The sequence below is a fragment of the Hakea prostrata genome, chromosome 6 (assembly GCF_041222555.1).
Source record: "Hakea prostrata isolate BN-2017 chromosome 6, UWA_Hpros_2, whole genome shotgun sequence".
NCBI classification, from domain to species: Eukaryota; Viridiplantae; Streptophyta; class Magnoliopsida; order Proteales; family Proteaceae; genus Hakea; species Hakea prostrata.
Genome location: NC_142605.1, coordinates 31,890,042 through 31,905,896, shown reverse-complemented (window position 1 = coordinate 31,905,896; position 15,855 = coordinate 31,890,042). Strand labels below are relative to the sequence as shown.

The 15,855-nt window shown below is 39.7% G+C and overlaps 1 non-coding gene across 1 annotated transcript; it reads left to right on the top strand.

Moving 5' to 3' along the window:
- The first annotated feature begins 3,478 nt into the window (after nt 1-3,478).
- Nucleotides 3,479-3,585, top strand: LOC149013393 (small nucleolar RNA R71). The gene has a single exon (XR_016174178.1). It is a non-coding gene; the product is annotated as a small nucleolar RNA R71 (small nucleolar RNA).
- Nucleotides 3,586-15,855: the final 12,270 nt, after the last annotated feature.

Genomic DNA, 15,855 nt, shown 5'->3' with positions numbered 1-15,855 from the left:
CCAAGGTGTTTGTGAGAGGGAAACAGCAAAGAGTTGTTCATCAAGGAAGACTTCTTTAATTTCAAATTCAGCTGCTTGGTTTGGATTTTCCAACCTAGACAGATGGTCAGCCACTTGATTCTCAGTCCCCTTCCTATCTTTTATCTCCAAATTGAACTCTTGAAGCAATAAGATCCATCTAATCAGCCTTGGTTTAGCATCCTTCTTGTGTATCAAATATTTGATGGCTGAATGATCTGTGAACACAATGACCTTTGCCCCCACTAGATAAGCTCTAAATTTGTCAAATGCAAACACAACTGCCAAGAGTTCTTTTTCGGTGACAGTGTAATTCAGTTGTGCTCCTGATAGGGTCCGACTAGCATAATAGATTGAATGGAATACCTTATTCTTACGCTGTCCCAAAACTGCTCCTACAGCCCAATCACTAGCATCACACATGACCTCAAAGGGAATAGACCAATCCGGTGCCACAATGATGGGTGTAGAGATTAGCTTCTTCTTCAACTCTAAAAATGCTATCATACATGCTTCATTAAAGCTGAACTGACTTTCTTTTTCAAGTAGGCTACACAATGGTTTAGATATTTGTGAAAAATCTTTTATGAACCTTCTATAAAACCCAGCATGTCCAAGAAAGCTTCTAATCCCTTTCACACTTGATTGTGGTGGTAATTTTTCTATAATGGCAACCTTGGCTTTATCCACTTCTAGACCCTGTTTGGAAACCTTGTGTCCAAGAACAATCCCTTCTCTAATCATAAAATGAAATTTTTCCCAGTTGAGGACTAAATTGGTTTCTTCACATCTCTATAGAACTTTTTCCAAGTGAGTGAGACATTCAACATAAGTTTCTCCAAAAACTGAAAAATCATCCATAAACACCTCTACAAATTGTTCCACCATATCAGTGAAAATGGCCATCGTACATCTTTGGAAAGTGGCTGGGGCATTGCATAGACCAAAAGGCATTCTTCTAAAGGCAAAGGTACCATATGGGCAAGTGAAAGTGGTCTTATGTTGATCTTCAGGAGCAATGGGTATTTGATTGTAACCTGAGTATCCATCTAAGAAGCAATAATACTCTTTTCCAGCCAATCTATCAAGCATTTGATCAATGAAGGGTAGAGGGAAATGATCTTTCCTTGTAGCCTTGTTGAGCTTCCTATAGTCCATATATATTCTCCACCCACTCACTATCCTTGTAGGTATTAGCTCCTTATTATCATTCTCCACAACTGTCATTCCTCCTTTCTTGGGGACCCATTGTACTTGACTCACCCACTTGCTGTCTGAAATTGGATACACCACCCCAGCATCTAACCATTTAATGATTTCCTTTTTGACCACTTCCTTCATAATTGGATTCAGCCTCCTTTGATGCTCCACATAATTATTACAGCAGTCTTCCAGCAGAATTTTGTGCATGTAAATTGATGGGCTGATTCCCTCGATATCTGATAGGGTCCATCCTAATGCTTTGCTGTATTTCTTCAGCACTTTAATTAACATATCTTCTTGCTCTGCTGTTAGCACTGCTGAAATGATAACTTGAAGTGTCTTTCCTTCACCCAAATAGGCATACCTAAGGTGTCCTGGAAGAGGCTTCAATTCTAACACAAGAGGCTCTTCAATTGATGGCTTAGGAGATTGAGTTGCATGCTCAGATAATACAAGAGGAACAAATCCACTCTTTCTTAATGTCTCAACTGGTCTTGCATCTAACCATTTAATGTAGCTACCTGCTTCATCACCCACTTGTGAAATTTCAGATGTTAATGAAAGCTCTAATGGATCTGTACTGCCCTTTGTCTCAACTTCTTCTAGAACCAGCTCCTCAATGATATCTACCATTGAGCATTGCTCTATCTCATCTAGAGATTTCATTTCCTGGAGAACATTGAAAGTGACTTGCTCTCCATTTACCCTCATAGTTAATTCTCCTTTATGCACATCAATCAAAGTCTTTCCAGTGGCCAAGAAGGGTCTTCCAAGAATGATGGGCACATCTTTATCAGCTTCAAAATCAAGAACAATGAAATCAGCAGGGAAGATGAACTTATCAACTCTTACCAAGACATCTTCAATTTTTCCTTTAGGATGAGCTAAGGATCTATCAGCCAGCTGAAGTGTTACTGTAGTTGGCCTTGCTTCTCCCACACCAAGCTTCTTGAAGATTGACATTGGCATAAGGTTAATGCTAGCTCCAAGGTCACAAAGGGCTCTCCCAATATAATTTTCTCTAATAGCACAAGGAATGGTGAAACTTCCAGGATCCTTTAATTTTTGAGGAAGCTTGTTCAGCAAGAAGGCACTACTCTCTTGTGTCATGGCTACTGTTTCAAACTCTCCAAATCTCTTTTTTTTAGAAAAGATGTCTTTCATGAATTTCACATAATTTGGCATTTGTTCAAGTGCTTCTACCAATGGTATATTGATGTGGAGCTCCTTCAAAACATCCAAGAATTTCTTGAACTGATGGTTTTGTTGCTGCCTTTGAAATCTTTGAGGAAAGGGGGGTGGTTTATAAGGCACTTTTTCTGGAGAACCCTGTTGCAATGGAGCTGTAGCTGGTGGTTCAACACTTTGGTTTTCAAAATCAGATTGGTCCTTTTGAACAGCCACTGGATCTTCCTTTTCCCCTTCTTCTTGGACAGGAATAGGCTCCTTCGGTTGATTGGACTTAAAATGAGGTGGCTCTAGATGTTTCCCACTCCGTAATGAAATAACCTTGCAATGCTCTTTGCCTTCACGCCTAGGATTTTCAGTATCAGTTGGCAATGATCCTTGAGGTCTGTTGCTTAAAGCATTAGCTAGCTGCCCAACTTGATTCTCCAAATTTCTCAATGAAGCTGCTTGGCTCTGAATAATTGCATCATTCTTTGCCATGCATTCTTTCAATAGGAGCTCAATTGATGAAGAAGGTTCCATAGGCTGAGTCTTCACTTGCTGTTGAGCACTTGGAAGCTGATAAGGTCTAGTTGGGATAGATGATGGGCCTACATTCTGTCCTTGACCATTCCAAGAGAAGTTAGGGTGCTGCCTCCAACCAGGATTGTAAGTGTTGGAATATGGGTTATTAGCTTTGCTGAAATTACCAACATAGTAGGCTGATTCTGGGTTAGATGGACAACTATCAAAGACATGCTCCCCACCACAATATGTACAAGAGACTGCTGGATTTTGTTGAGGTTGTATAGTTGCAGTCAAGTTTACAGATTTTAGCACACTAGTGAGGGATGAAACTTGTGCAGTTAAGGCTATCACTGCATCCAACTCATAAATTCCAGCCACCCTCTTACTTGCAGCAGCTCTTTCAGCTGGCCATTGGTAGTTGTTGTTGGCCATCCTCTCCAAAATTTCATAAGCCTCATTGTAAGACTTTGCCAATATAGCCCCATTGGCTGATGCATCCACTATGGATCGAGTTTGTCCACTTAAACCATTGTAGAAAGTCTCCATCTGAATCCAATGAGGAATGCCATGATGAGGACATTTATGCAAGAGCTCTTTAAACCTCTCCCATGTCTCATATAAAGACTCACTATCCAACTGTTGAAAACCAGTTATGTCATTTCTGAGCTTGGCATTCTTTGTTGGAGGGAAGTACTTCATCAAGAACTTTTCTACCAAGTCATTCCATGTGGCTACTGATTGTGGAGGTAAGGAGTTCAACCATGCTCTTGCTCTATCCCGCAATGAGTAAGGGAATAGCTTCAATCTCAAAGCTTCTTCAGTCGCTCCCGGTATCTTGAAAGAGTCACTTACTTCCATGAAGAGTCTAAGATGGAGATGAGGATCTTCTGTTGACAGCCCACTGAATTATCCCACAGTTTGAAGCATTTGGAACATCACCGGCTTAAGTTCAAAATGGAAGGCTTGAATATCTGGCCGTACTATGCTTGGATTCAGCTCATGCAACATGGGGACAGCATATGCTCTGATGGCTCTATCTCTATCATCACCCTCAGCTGCCATATTATTCTCATTATTATTCAATCCATTTCTCACTGCTTCAGCCATTGTTGGAACTGCTGCTAGGCCTCGTTGCTCCCTTCTTCTAGCTCAAAATGTTCTTTCTATTTCGATGTCAAAGAGTGCCAACTCTTGATCAGGCAGCATGTTCATACAAGGGTAAAAGCACCTGAGAATAAAAGGAAACTAATATCAAAGTAAAGAAATTTCAGGAGATAACTAAAACTTACTTCTACACTAATTATTAAAGACAAAAATTCCCCAGCAACGGCGCCAAAAACTTGTTGCTTGTATCTCAAGATATCACGCAAGTATACGTATCGCAATCAAGTAATAAATGATAAGTATCGATCCCACGGAGAATTATATCCTTAACTTTCAATGTAAAAGTAAAATTGATTTAAATGAAATTAACAAGGTTGATTGGTGATTGTCTAACTAATTAACCAAATGACAGGTAAAGAAAACTAAGGAACTAAAATGTAGATTTGAGCAATGGAAGAAACTTAATGAGTGACAAGTGTGTTAGGAATCAAGTTTCTCTTCCCCTGAATTTTATAACATAAATACTAAAGCAATACTACAACCCCAAGGTAAATCAAGAACTTGGAATGAATGGCAATATGGTATTTTCCAATACACATAAGTTAGCATCCTAAATCAACATCTGCATATTCCTATGAAGAATTGAATTAAGAATGCAATTTAAACCCAATCCAATCAATGGTAATGTGAGGTAATTGGGTATTCCTACCCAACCTACTAATTAACACAACCTAATTAAAGATGATGCTAACTCACACAATTCAACAAACACCTAGACTTCATTAATTTTTCAATTAATGAAATCATAACATTCATTCAAGAAAGATCATTCAAGAACTGAAATTAGTCAATATAACATGCTGAATTCATTAACAATAAAGTGGATTGCAATAAAACTAAAGAACACATGATTAGTTAGATATCAAAATTCAGGTTTAGGTACTATTATCATCCCAACACAGCTAAGATTTAGCCCATAACAGAATTCAAATGCATAAAACCAAGTATAGTTGACATGAGACTAGAAAGTAAGAAGATAGAGTTATAAAAACAAGAAGAAACTAAGGCTTCAATGCTTCCACATGAGCTCCAGCTTTCTTCTCCAGCAAATCAGCAACTCCAGCAGCTCCTTGCTTCCACAAGAGCTCCAGCCTTAGTTCTATCTTCCCTCCTCACAGCCGAGTCTCTATTCCCAACCTTAGCCGAATGTCTCTCCTTTCTCATCTTTGCCTCTCTTCTCTTTCTTCCATAAATGTCTTCAATCATTAGGTTAGATTCTGACCCAAGGATTAGAACTTTCATCCTGAGATCAAGGGCTGAAAACCATCATGTATTTACAAGAATTTTGTCCACTTAAGTTAGCCCTTTTTGGTCAATTCCATTTGAATTGGATCTGAGAATATTCTGCTCCGTTGTTGTAGCAATGCAGCAACAACTCTACAACAAAGTTAGATGACATGTTCTTCTATTATGAATCTTCACCTAAATGTTCAAGAGAAAGAGAAACAGTCAAATTCATCCATAAAAAGAAGGGAAATTCATGCAATGGTGACAAAAATGAACTAAACAAAATGCAACATGTTAAGACTAAATAAGACAACACCTAATGAATACTATCACTAAAACAAAGACAAAATACTCCTAAATCAAGCCATCTCAACTATAAAAGTTATAAATCTTAACTCTATTTCATAGAGTTATCAATGATACTGGACATCGCAATCATAATCAGAGACTAATTCCAACCATCTTCTTTGTCTCATATTTAACTCCTTTTGGGTAAAGAAGTACTTTAGGCTCTTATTGTAAAACCCAGCCCTAACCTTGACCCGGAAACCTTGTTATTTGTAGGTCCAGTGACCCGAAGTAAAGTAAGAACTCAGCTTTGGGCAATCCCAGTGGAGGACTTGGTGTGTGGCTTTGAATCCATGAGAGTTGATGATGAAGTTCTATTTATGGAAACTGAATCTTGATGAAGATCGGATTAGTTGATGGACTTCGAGTGCTCTCTATCATGGTTTGAAGGCATTTCTACCTATTAGGTAAGTCACTTGTTATGTGTGCAAAACCCCTTTAGGATTGGATTTGATCTGGGTCTTCAATTCCCTGTTTTGGAATTGCTGTCAGCATTGGTCGACTGATTGGTCGACTGGACCAGTCGACCAATCCACTCGACCAATGAGTGCTGTCTTTGGCAATTAGGTCTTGCTTGCTCTATTTAAGTCCAATCTCGAGTCTACTTCGTATTTGCTGCCTCCAAACTCTTTGAAACGAACCAAAGACCTCTGCAAGTCATCTCCCTTGCATCCTTGGTGATTTTCTTGACGGATCTTCGTCGAAATTCTTCCTTTTGCATCAAAAGGTATGTCTACACTCTCTTCTTCTCTTCCATCTCTATTTTTCTTTCCTTTTTGAGTTGAGACAGTAGAGGAGATGCTGCATTCTCTGTTGCAAACATCTCTGGACTCGTCTCTCATGATCATCCTAAGGATTAATGGCTAGAACAATGATCTTAACCATGATCATTGCAAGCTTTTGAAGGAATCATGATCAAACCATGATCTAGTCTTTGTTTAACTTCTGATTTTAATTCTGATCTCCTTGGATCTTCTATATTGATCATGTTAGTAGTAAATTGCTGTGTTTTCTTTTCATGATCCATGATCTATCAATCTCTAGTTGTTCCTCTTCTACCATACTATGTGTTCTTCATGAATCATGATAGTTACATATATGGTAGGTTTTGTTTCCATATTTAGATTTATGTTTTAAGCCTATTTCCTTGAAGATCTAAGTATGCTTTTCATGATACCTTTACTTGAAGCAATGATCCATCCTCCTATTGTTCTTGTCTTTGATTTCTATCTTGAATTCTTCAAGATCCATGGTTGATCTAATTATGGTAACTTTTTGTGTCCTAATTTGGATCTTGATGGCTTGATTGAATTAGTGTTTTGAGGTCCCCTATATGTTAGGATACTACTGATGTAGTTTACCCCTTGATTAGTACCCTTTTGAACCACCAAATTCGGATTTCATATCTTAAAACTCTGTTTTTTTAGGCTTATCGTCTTGCATTGGTCGATTGATTGGTCGATTGGACGATCGACCAATCCACTCGACCAATGAGTACAGCAACTCCAGAATTGGTCTGTGTTGGATGTTTTGGTATATTTTCTGTTAGGGATCTTTCCTAATATGTTGTATACACTTGTTTAGGACCTTCTTCTCAAGTTTGCCAAGATCTTACTTGATTTCTTAGGATTCCTTTGCGAGTTATAAAAGGTAAGGATGGTTATTTCCTTAATTACATAGATAGCATGAATCTAGTTTCCATATTTGAATATCATTGATATGTTTCCTTAATTAGATTCTTACAATGATATACTACTGTTGCATAACTTTGATTACAGTAGCATTACTTATTCATATTGAATTTACTCATGTATGATTTACTTACCAATTATATACAAAGTGATTGCAATTATTGATTTCTTTCCATATATGAAGTTACCATATATGTGATGATATGAATTGATGCATCTGTATGCTTAAGTATGGTTTGGAAAGGAGAGGTGTCCTTTTGACACTTCTGTCCTTGGACTACTACGGGAATATTATGGGATGTTTCCGGAGATGCCCTATGGACACCTTCCTAAACTGTTGGATGACATATCTAGGATTGTCTAGTAGTGTTTGGCTAGGATGTCCTGTTATGTCAGACCCTAATCGGAGGGGTATTGAGACCGAACGACCCGTGGTAGCAATGGGGATTCATGGGCGCTCAAGACCGGTAACCAACCCGTGAGAGGACAGGAATCACATTGTGGGGGCCATTTATTGGTAGGGTTGCATATGGTTAGACTTGAGCTCACGGGCGCTCAAGACCGGTAACCAACCCATGAGAGGACGTGAGAGCTTCCCGTTTACCATATGTGGATGATCAATAGGGTTGATGAGTCCGTAGTCAGGGACTATGAGGACTCTAGTGTGAAGGATACCAGAAAGGATCGTCAGGGACGAGGAATGGACGTATCTGGATCGACTTGATGTAACTAAGTAGAAGACTTGCATTTGGCTAGGTTTTACCCTGACATGCGCCGGTACTTAGACCAATGGTGATGTGAGAGAGTGGTGACTTAACCCCCAACCATGGAATGTCCCGAGGGATGCCGGACCCATTACCAACTGATGATGAGTGATTGAGACCTTCCTAAAGAAGTACGGTGCTATGACTTAAAGCATGTCTGCCAATAGAGACCAGCATACATAGAGTTAGATTCATTTATTCATTGCTTGTCTCATATCATATTGCATTTATGTTTGTTCTGAAATCCTGCCATTTATGTTATTATGGATTTAAGCGCTTCTTACCGAGTTTCTTTGAAACTCATTCCTTTATTGTACAATGTTTGTTAGACTATTCTGCAGTCTTGAATACTATGACGGTCCCTATGAAGAAGCGCAAGGCGAAGAGGCATATCTCCGGGAAGGTGATTGCGGTTACAACAATTACACTGAAGATCCCGCGAGTGGTTATGCTCCGTACGATGCTTAGTCCGACCATTGAGTGGAAGCGCCCTTGTGCTGTTTATGAGATTTACACTTATAGGGATGTTGTCTATAAAGTGGAGAACAATTTAGTTACCCATTGTACTTGCTACTTGGGATTAGATTTTGTCTAGTTTATTCTCTTTTAGAGCTATCTTTCCGCTGGTTGTAGAGTGGGATTTTGCCTCACTTTACTTATCTGTTTTTGACACTCTGATTATATCTAGTACTCTGATTTATATATGATTCATTCTTTCCTTATTGGATCTATGGTTTATTTTCCGCACTTTTATTATGATTGTTCATGATTATGTTATTGTTTATGTGGGAGGTTGATTACTCGATACCGATCTTCGGGCTGTGGATCACACTCTCGGGTATGCCAGATAGGGTACCGGCTGGGAGGATGTGACACTTATGATCTATGAAAATAGCAATCTTCTCACCATACAGGTAATGTCTCCAAATCTTTAGGGCAAAAACAACGGCTGCAAGTTCTAAATCATGAGTGGGATAATTCCGCTCATATTCTTTCAATTGCCTTGAAGCATAGGCTATCACCTTCCCATGTTGCATTAAAACACAACCCAAACCAATCTTGGACGCATCAGTATAGACTGTCAGACCACCTGAATTATCAGGTATTGTCAAAACCGGGGCACTTGGCAATCTATCCTTCAATTCTTGAAAATTCTTCTCACATGTGTCAGACCAAACAAACTTCTCCTCTTTCCTAGTTAGCTTAGTCATAGGAGCATCCAACTTAGAAAAGTTCTCGATAAATCTCTTATAATAACCAGCCAAACCTAAGAAACTTCTTATTTCTGACATCGTCTTCGGTCTTTCCCACTCGGCAACTGTCTTAACCTTGTCGGATTGACATGAATACCTTCGGCTGAAACAACATGACCAAGAAATACCACTCTTGGAAGCCAGAAATCACACTTACTAAACTTGGCATACAACTTCTTCTCTCTTAGTCTTTGCAAAGTAATACCAAGATGCTTCCGATGCTCTTCTTCGCTCTTTGAGTAAATCAAAATGTCATCGATAAAGACAATAACGAACTTATCTAACACATCATGAAATACTCGATTCATCAAGTCCATAAACACAGCAGGAGCATTAGTCAAACCGAAAGGCATAACTCTAAACTCAAAATGACCATATCTTGTCCTAAAAGTTGTCTTACAAATGTCACTAGCTTTCACCTTCAACTGATGATATCCGGATCTCAAATCAATCTTCGAGAACACTGTTGCACCTCTTAACTAGTCGAAAAGATCATCAATCCAAGGCAACGGATACCTATTCTTAATGGTCAATTTGTTCAACTCACGGTAATCAATGCACATACGCATACTACCATCCTTCTTCTTAACAAACAAAACCGGGGCTCCCCAAGGCGATACACTAGGCTGTATATAACCTTATCTGAGAGTTCATTCAGCTGCTCTTGTAGTTCTTTCAACTCGGTAGGCGCCATTCTATATGGAGCTTTAGATACAGGAGCGGCTCCTGGAATTAATTCAATCGAAAATTCCAACTCTCTATCCGGAGGTAATCCTGATAAATCATCCGGAAAGACATCCTTAAAATCACAAACAACTTCAACTTCTTCAAGCTTCTTCTTCACTTCCTTGACTTTACTTTCAGCTGTAGCACTTTCCACTAGTGCACAAACTTGCATCAAAGCAGACAAAGTCTTCTTACTAACTCTTCCTTTATCACCTTGAAACTCAAAGGCCGAATTACTACTAATCTGAAATTGAAAAATCCTCGAAGAACAAACAATTACAGCCTTATGGGCTGTCAACCAATCAATTCCAAGATCACATCAAAATCTTTCATGTCAAGAATCACTAAATCAGCTTTCAATTTCTTCTCACAAATCATAATGGGACAATCTTCTATCACTTTATCTAGTTTCACAACTGATCTAGTAGGAGTACTAATCATTAAACAACTAGACAAATTCTTAGGTAACAAGTCAGTCTTCCTAATGAATGCAGACGAAATGAACGAATGAGATGCACTCGTATCAAACAATACAAATGCAGGAATAGAAGCAATTAACAAAGTACCTGTCACAACTTCATGACTTGCATCTTGTTCAGTAGCAGATATACTAAACACTTTTCCGGCACGGGGGTAGATACACTCTTCGCTACGGGAACATAGGGCTGATTAGGCTTCTTGCGACAAGTACGAGCAAAATGACCGGGCTGCTTACAAAAGAAACAAACCGGCGGTCCAACTAAAGGTACAACTACTGGAGACTTCGAACCCATAGGTCTAGGGTTCACACTTACTGGCTTAACATTTGGAACATTCGCAATTGGCCTGTTCCCACCGAATTGACGCTGTTGTCCTGCCGGTGCAAAACTAGAATTTTGGCTTACACTTCTAGGCTGAAAACTAGGAGTAGGATATGGTGTAGATCTAATGAATCTTCTTTCCGTCCGGTCAACCAAACCATTGTTCCTTGGCTGCCACGTCCTTTGCACACGTGTACTTTCCTTTTCAGTTTCTTCAATCTTCTTCGAAACTAGAACTACCTAAGCGTAGCTCTCAATCGAAATCACAGTAAGATAAGCCTTGATTGCAGGACGCAATCCCTTGAAAAACTTCTTTGCCTTGGCACGATCAGGTCTTACAGAATCAGGGGCAAAGTAAAATAATTCCTCAAACTTCTGTTGATATTCCAACACAGACAAAGGTCCTTGAGTAAGGGCCATGAACTCAGCTTCCTTAGCGTCAATCACTGCTTTAGGGAAATAGTTCATACAAAATGCATCCTTGAAAATTTCCCGAGGTTAATCCACCAACATGCAAAGTTTCCAAAATAGGACGAGTGGAGGTCCACCAAGCATCTACTTCTTCTTTGAAGCTTACGTTCGGCAAACAAGATCTTATGCGCTTTAGAACACTGCAAGTGACGGAATGGTTTCTCTAATTCTCTCAGCCACTTGTTAGGGACAAAGTGTCCTTAGTAACACCAATGAAAGAAGGCACTTGCATCTTCAGAAAACTTTCCATCAGACGAGTATGAGGAGTTCCAGCTAACCTTTCCGCATTAGGGATTGCGATATGAGGAGTTCCAGCTAACCTTTCCGCATTAGGGACTGCGGTATGAGGAGTTCCATTCACACCAGTACGAGTCTCAGTATGAAGAGTCATGAAACCCGTCATCATCTAGTTGAACTGATTCGACTGCTGCTACATGATGTTGCCCATGATGTTGGCAATATCACGAAAACTATTCACTTCCGGAGCATTAGGTATACCGGTCATATTATCACCATTCACATGGGTTTGCTGACCAGTGCCACCATTAGGAGTATCTCCATGAAGCACTTCTTCCTCATTTCCAGTACTATTAGAACCAATATTGCGATTCCTTAGCACAATCATTCTGCAAAATCAAAGTAAGTCAAAAACACCGAAAATTTCCAATATACCATCAATAACCACTTAACCTTAGTCTTAGCATATCCAAATAAGACTAAGAATTATCACTTTAATCATCAAAAAGTCACCCAAGAATTATATATCAAAATCCCAAAATTATCCCAAAACTTTAAAATTTTACTCCTTGGGTTGAGTAGCTAGGTCGAGTCATCCAATCGACCCAAGCAGTCGACCCACGTAAACAGTGTGCGAAAAACACCTTAAAAATCACATTTTTCATTTCATACTCACTTCAAAACACAAGGCTTCGTGGGAGAGCTCTAGGGCAGGGTTCTCTAAGGTCTTCAAGAGTCATTCTAGGCCATCTAACTTCAAGAACAAGTCTCCAACATTCTTGCAACATCATCTAAGGTAAAAATTCTCTTTTCCTTGCTTTACAACTTCAAAACTGAAATGTATTCTTCCAAATACCATGATTAACTTGTTATGATTACTATCAAACATGTTTAGGAACATATAGGAATGTGTTCTAGGTGATCTTAACACAATACCATGTCTTTACAACACTTGTTATCGATTTCATGGTTTCTTGCTAACGATTTCTCAACCAAAAACCCTCTCTTGAAAATCTTCTCTCATTTTCAAACCACAAAGAGTTTCGCCTTCAAATCAATTCCTACATTCTTGCAATGATATGGTGAACATGCGTATCTAAATCGATTAAGCCAATTCCAAACTTCAAAAATCGCATTTTGACCTAATTCGAGAATTTTCCCCTTTTCTATGCTTGCTGAATTTTTACCTTAAATCCATCAAATTGATATGTTTTTGTCCAATGAAACATGCAAACACTCTATTCTAAGTATTATGCACATGCTAGTATGCCCAAACTGAAATTTTGCCAAAGTCGAAATTTTTTGAAAAATTACGAAAATACCCTTCATGCCGAATTTTGAAATTCTAGTAATGTCAAGTCTCTTCTTGTCTTCTTTACAGCTATATAGGCATCATGCCTCCTCGCGGACGACACATGGGTGGGAGAAGAGGCAGAGGTAGAGCCAGAGGTCAGGTTCCACTTTTGGAGCCGAGAGATGTAGTTAACCGCAGAGACCTATTCAGTACACCTCGAGTGGAGTACTTATATGAGGCCTTTTTCGAGCGGTGCCGCACTGAGTATGGAAGGTTACTTAGGCTACGACAGCTTACCACATTTCGGATCCGTCAGAGATTCGATACGATGGAGTGGACGCATCTTTTTACTAAAGATCTTCCGGTCTATCCGGAATTAGTGAGGTTATTCTACAACAACCTTACATCAGTTGAGAAGGATCGGAGGCAAGGTCCATTCGATTTGATCCTAGAGAGTCAAGTTCGAGAGACACGGATTCGATTTTCTACTAGCACACTGGCCGAGATCTTCAGGGTACCACACTATCTTTATGAGTGTGTATGGATACCGACTGGGTAGAGATAGATGCTTTCCTACTACCACATGAGCTGCATGAGGTTTGCATCACACTTTGGAGAGATGACAGATGCTATACACCACGGACTAGTGCACAGATGACAGATTCGGCTAGAATCATCGGTTGCATTGTTGGTCGCAACATCATCCAGAAGGCGGGGCATCACGAGAGAGTATCAGTGATGGATGCTCTACTGATTTACCGCACATACCGGGGTTTCGAGATTGATCTTTCCTTCATCATCCAGAACGTCATGCTAGAGGTCGTGAAGTCACCGGGCGTACGGAACCTTTGCTTCAGTTGTCTACTCACACTTATCTTCCGGCATTTCGGCGTGAGGTTGGAGGATACACTGATGCAGACACGATTGCTTGACTATGCCATCGGGACCAGGACTATTCGGCAGATGGAGATTACTCAGACTGAGAGATCAAATGATGAGGATGGTCTTGAGATTGATGAGGACGATGATGAGTCAGATGATGGTGACCATAATGCTGGCCCAGATACAGATGACCAGGCAATAGATGACATTGAGATGCATGAGGCAGATCAGGGTCATCAAGATATTCCCACATCATCACACTTTGAGACCGGAGGCCCTTCACTAACAGTTCTAGAGACTGCGGAGTTGTGTGCACAGATGCGCTCTATGACTTCCATGTTAGGGAGGATAGAGGCGAGACAAGAGAGGATGGAGTCCACGTTGACTCGGGTTGTAGAGGATGTTAGAGTGCTGAGAGAGCAGAGACGGTAGTCTAGATAGATTGTACTAGGATTTCCTTTTATGTTTCTCAAATGTAACTTGTTGTAGAACTTTCCTAGGATTAATGAAGTTCACTTTTGTTTCACCAACTTATTGTACATTATGCATTTTCTTTTGTTGTATTAAGTGATGTTTGTTAAATCAGAATTATTGTGTATTATTCAGAGTATATTATTCTTCACTTTTAAGTTTCTAATTCAAGTGTTCTATTATTCACTTCTAAGAATACTTGAGTCACTTTTGGATTTATGACTCAGGAATGTTCTATCATTGTTTCTGTGGTTAGGATTTCACTTGGAACTGTGGGCTCTGATACCACTCTGTGACATCCACCCAACCGGTATCCTATCTGGCATACCCGAGTGTGTGATCCATAGTCCACAAGATCCAGTAGTTAGTAAAATCAACCTCCACATTCACAACAATATAATCAAGAACAAGACTAAATCAATGTTAACAATATTATTCAAATGAATCAAAGTAAAGTAACGAGATAATCATCAGAGTGCGGAAAAGATACCAATAGGTATATAAATCAAAAGTAGAGTGAGGCGGAATCTCACTACACGAGTACAGCGGAATGTAGTTCAAAAATCAAAGGGATTACAACTGGTTCTAAAGACAAGAAAGAAAGTTATAATCTAACTAAAATAGAGTCTTTTCTACTTTATAAAGGATGTCCTCATAAACATAAACTTCATCGATTACGCTCAGACGCTCCCACTCCACAGTAGGGCTAATCCTGGTAACAAGAGAGACCACTCGTGGGATCCTCACAGTAATCTTCTTAATCGCCAACACTTTGCGTATGGTACGCTTCTTCATATTGCGCTTCCTCATATTGCGCTTCATAGCCATCAAAACCTGTAGAATAATCTAACAAAAGATATTGTACAAAAAGGAATGAGTTTCAAAAGAAACTCAGCAAGGCAAGTTATTCCATAATAGCATAAATAACATAGTATCAAAAACAAAGCATAAAGTGATATGATATGAGACAGACAATGCATGTATGAATCTAACTCTATATATGCTGGTCCTTATAGGCAGACATGCTTTAAGTCATAGCACCATACTTCTTTGGGAAGGTCTCAATCACACATCATCGGTTGGCAAAGGGTCCTTCATCCATCTCGGACAATCCATGGCTAGGGGTTAAGTCACCTCTCTCTCACATCACTGTTTGGTCTAAGTATTGGCACATGTCAGGGTAAAGCCTAGCCCAATGCAAGTCTTCTACTTAGTCATATCAACTCAGATCCCGATACGTCCATTCTTCCCCTCTTGGGATCCTTTCCGGTATCCTTCACACTAGAGTCAGCATATCCGACTCTCTCAAATACGGACTCATCAACCCTATAGGTCATCCGCATATAGTAAACGGGAAGCTCTCATGTCCTCTCAAGGATTGGTTACCGGTCTTGAACGCCCATGAGCCCAAGTCTATCCATATGCAACTCTACCCATAAATGGCCCCCACAATGTGATTCATGTTCCCTCACGGATATAACTCACAGGTCTTGAGCACCCATGAATCCCCATTGCTACCACGGGTCGTTCGGTCTCAATACCCTTCCGAATCAGGTTTGATATAACAGGGGTATAACCTAGCCAAACACTGCTAGACAAGTCCTAGGTATG